The sequence below is a fragment of the Tupaia chinensis genome, unplaced genomic scaffold, assembly GCF_000334495.1.
Source record: "Tupaia chinensis unplaced genomic scaffold, TupChi_1.0 Scaffold139952_1, whole genome shotgun sequence".
Lineage (NCBI taxonomy): Eukaryota > Metazoa > Chordata > Mammalia > Scandentia > Tupaiidae > Tupaia > Tupaia belangeri.
Genome location: NW_006199830.1, coordinates 1,059,135 through 1,063,971, shown reverse-complemented (window position 1 = coordinate 1,063,971; position 4,837 = coordinate 1,059,135).

Below are 4,837 nucleotides of genomic sequence, written 5' to 3'. Positions count from 1 at the left end.
GCAGGAATCATGAGCTCCCCAAACTAAAACGCTAGTTTTCTCTCCTTTCCTTCTCCCACTGCCATCTCTAATCCAGGTCCTATCACTCAGGCTGCCCTTGGGTCTCGTCTAGAGTTGGACAGGTTTGCCCTTGAAGGCAGCTTTCCAGAAAGCCAGCCTCACCTCCATCCACTTCTGCCATGCATTCCTTCCACTAATCTGTCTTTCCAGCCTAAAACCTTGCCTCCAGACAAACGGATCCTACCCAGGATGGGGAGGTTGTAATTCAGGCAAAAAATAACTGGTAACAGCTTTGCAGAGTTGTCCACTGAGAAGCAAAGAAGTGAATTATACTCTTCTGCATTCCAACAGGTGAGTATAGCTTCTCATTGCCTTGAGAGGTGCTGGGAGTTACCATAGGAGTATCTCAACTCAGCATCTCCTAGGTTCTACGCCAGGCATATGTGGACTCTGCCCTACAGAGGAGACCCAGGAACCCACTGAGGTTCACCTCACTCAAATGATCCAAGTTAGGTCGTCAGGTTCCTCTGGTGACCCATCTTGTTTGGAAGGAGAGTAACCAATATTTTGCTGACCTTCTTCCTGACTCTTCATACTTTCTTCAGAATAGCCCCCCTACATAGGGTCAGCTCCTTGAAGGAAGGCAAGCATGTGGTTTACTCTCCCCTGTGTTCACTCACAGCTTCGTTCATACCCAGCAATAAGCAACACATTTGGTAATACCACATTGATGTGTGATGGCTGTATTATGGACACCCATCAATATGGAAATGTCCGTTAGGCATCAGGAAAAAGACACTGAGTCGGCCTGCAAAGGATACTTTACTCTCAACATCATGCTTTGTTTAATTAACTGTCTCCACTGGGGGCTGTTAACACACTAAAAGATATTTTTGAAAATCACATGATTAACCTTGGGAATTAAAGAGTCAACTCAACACATTGTTTCTACTTTTCCAAGCTCAGGAAACATACTCTGGATGTGCTAAGGCCGCTAACGAGGGGAGGGGCCATCAGTTATAAGCCCCTTCCTCACTGTATCCAGTGGCCCCCACGCGGGAGTCAGCTCCGGTATGGCCAAAGTCCCACCTCAGTCCCTTGGTGACAACACTCTTCCCCAGGGCTGCCCAGGGATTGCATTACTAAGTGGTGCTTTAGGGGGAAAAAATCCACATTCATATATATTTCTCTCTACTCAAAATCTCTGGGCTTTTGAATATGAGAGCCTTTTATTTCCTTAAAACAGCAGCTGCTTTCATTTAGTTTTATGGATTTAGTACCGTGAGAGGTGGGAGGAGCAGATGGAGGTGGTGAATTTCTCAGGCCTACCTGCTCACACCTTTCAAGAATGAACCATACCTGCTATAGAGTATCTCATATCTGGGCAAAAATGAATTCTCCTTTCCTTTGTCTGAAGGTTTAGGATTGAATTTGTTCAGAAGATGCCTGTGAGTGAGATTTCCCCCTTTTATTTTCCAACCCCTCTTCTCTCTCCCCTCCTCCTCTTCGATTCTCAGCACATTTCCACTTGCCCTGAATCCTTGGAGTCACAGTTCCTCCCAGGAGTAGAAAGGAGGTGGCTCCCAGGCCTGGGATGTGGGGGCAAGAAAGAATGTATCTGGTGGCTTTGCCAGGCCTGAGAAGCCCCTCCATTTCTAGGCTCTAATGCAGGAACCAGAGGGGACAAGTCGGAGCCCAGAACACCTCTGCTCAGCCCAGAGATAAGGGCTGTGGGTAGTGTCTGGGTTGGGGCAGTCAGAGAATGAGGTTGGCGGGTTGTGGAGGATCTCTGCGGCAGAATGTGACATATGAAATGCATGATTTCAGGTCATGAATGGGGTGTTGCTGAATCATCACAGGGTCTTGCCTCAGAGGACTAATCATGAATCCAGAACCAGAACAGGCCAAGATTTGGGCCCCAGAAGCCACCTCATTCCCAAAGAGGTCTGCAGAGAGGTTTCCCTCTGACTTCACTAAGGATGAGAAGATTCACCACCTTGGGCTCTTGGGCTCTGGCGGCCTCCTTTCTTTTGGGATCATCACCCCACCCTACTAGAAGCTCCCTGAAGGCTGAACTCACTCTCCTTGTTCACGCTTGTGCTTCCAGCACTTTGAAATGCAATGAGTGACTTGTTCCTGAATCTGAACCCCAAGGCTTCTGTTCTCTTCCTGAGAACAGTGTCATAACTGTCCTCGGTCCCCTGTGGCACAGGGACCCAGAGCCCTGGCCCTGCTTCTGTGCCATCCCTTCCTCTTTGGCTGCTCTGGTGCCCCTGCCTTCTTCCTGATCAAAGTGTCCATTGGCCTTCTCCTTCTCTAGGGCAGACGCCTTGGTCTTTCCCTTCTCTCCTGAGACCATGTCTTCATCTCTGTCACCTCCTTCGCAGTGCTTGGTAAGGACTCAGGAATGGGCCTTGGCAGGATAGTCTGAAGTGCTGGATTGCTGAGCTCCTGAAATGACAGGCCTGTTTCTCCTGGCCTAGGGGGTCTGCTCTCTCTGTCTCTCCAAGTGCAGACCCTGGGATAGCAGCCTGCCTTGTCCTGCCCCATCCAACCCTGTACTTCTGACAGTACCTGGCCTTAAGAGACCTCTCTACAGGGCTCAGAGCCTCCCAGCTCCGTAAGGAGTTTCCTTATTTATAGGGCAACAACTTGCCCAAAGGGCTTCTGCTGCCATCTTGAAAATGGATTCTCTTTGATCAAAGGCAGGATGGGTCTTCTTAGTCTCCATTTTCAGCTGTGGACCCTGAGGCCCAGATAACCAGGAGATACCAGCCATGACTATCCTCCTATGGACTCTCACCCTGGGGTTAGTTCCTGATGAATGACGGTCATGGCTGGGTGGGATGCAGAGACTCACACGCCTTTTCTGGGTTACCAGTCTAGCAATCATCTTCACCAGTACAGGGCCTGAGATCACCAAATGGGAACCTTCTAGGGCCCTTGGGCTGAATGTTTGGGGATCCAGGCTTCATCTCACTTCTGCTCCTTTCATCATTCTTGGACACAATAGTGCCCCATCCTTAGAGGCTTGCAGCATAGGCCTGGCCCACAGACCCTTTGTCACTGGCCTTCCTGGAAGCAGCCCTCCCTAGGTGGCATCTCTCCTGAGGGATCTTCTGAGACATGCCCCTATTCTGAAAGTGCAGTGTGAGTGAGAGGGGCCAGTTCTATTGCTGGATGCTTACAGAAACCAGGCTGTCTCCTGGAGAACAGGAGGGTCTCTGGTTCTCCTTTTTGGATGATAAGCTGCCTCGATGTGATTTTTGTCACTTCCAGAGCCTGCCTGGATCTGCCTTTAGCAGATGGTCCTTGATGGCCCCTAGCTACATCCTGGCCTTCCTGCTCCTCTGAGTGGGCTCCCTGAAGATAGCCCATCCCCTCCTGAAAGCTCCCTGGGGATGCTCAGTCAGCTCTTTCTTGGACTCTCACATCCTGAGACCCAGGGCTTAGAGGTCTGGTGGGCCTCTGGGAGTGTGCAGAGCTTGGAGAGGGGAGGGGGAAGCTGGCTTCTACCAACCCACTCCCCAGGCAGCTGCTGAATAAATCCAGGGAGTTAATAGGAGCCACACAAAGCCCTTGATTTGCTCCAGAGATCAAGGGTCAGCCTGAATAACTCATTAATTAACCGAGCAAGGCTTCCTGCTATTGACAAGGTCTGGGAGCTCGGCCTGGGAGCAGACCTCACATTCTGTAGTCGAAAGACCATCCCCAGCTCCTCCTTCTCTTCCCTTTGCCACCCGGCACCCATAGGCCTGTTCTATCCTCTGATCCTAGCTTTCCCAGGAGGCTCTGGCTTGGTAGGATTGTGAACTATGACCTTTCCACTTTTACGCCTGACCCACAGTTGTCTTCTTGTCCTCTTCCCCCAGCCCCTGCCCACTCCTCTTCAAGCCCTCCCTGGCATAATATCTGATGCTCCAAGAATCCAAGCACAATCTGGCTCCCACACACCTTCAAAGGCTGCTCCTGGATGTCTATCACCAGGGAAAGGATATGACGAGCTGATTCACACCGAGGTGTCAGGCTGAGGGTGTTGGGAGAGTGGGTGGGTGGGTGGTGACTTCATTTTAATAAGGGTCATGCTAAAATCTCCACAGTGTAAGCTTTACAGTGGGACTTCAGGCATCAGAGATAGGCTAGACAGCCGGATATTTGGGGCAAGGAGCCCTTTCTGTCCACTAAAGTGAGGGAGTAGGGTGGTGGCCTTCTGCACTACTGGCCAAGGCTGCTCTGTCTCCATGCAGTTCTTCCTCCCACTGGGGCCCAGCTTCTTCCCCAAAGATATGAATGTCTGAGTATCTACTCTGGCCACCTCTACACTCATCTAGGTACACTTGGAGTTTACCTCTGGGCTTTCCAAGTGTACAGTAGAACTGTCTTTGAGAATTTCATTTGCCCTAACTAGAAAGTATTATAGAGACTGACCTTCCCATTCAAATGTTGCCGAAGAGAGCCCCTACAATCCCCTAAGGAACTCTGTGGAAGGAGTGCTGCATGACCAGGTAGTTCAGCTCTTGGCACAGACAGAGTTTCTTCAGCCTGCTATTTTGGGGGACTAAGACATAAGACCTTGTTGCAGTTTGCAGTACCTCTGTTATTACTTGCAGAGCTCATCCCTGCTGTCTGACATTTGTAAAGCCTATTGCTGTTTGCAGAGCCAACCATTTCTTAAAGGGCTTGTCACTGGTTTTAGAGCCTGTGCTGTTTGCAGAGTATGTTGTTCACAGAATTGGGCATCACATGCAGAGCTCATCACTATCTGCAAAGCTTGCTGCCACTTATAAAGTTTCTTGGGGTCTTCAGGGCCTGATATTGCTTTACCAATCTCATTAAG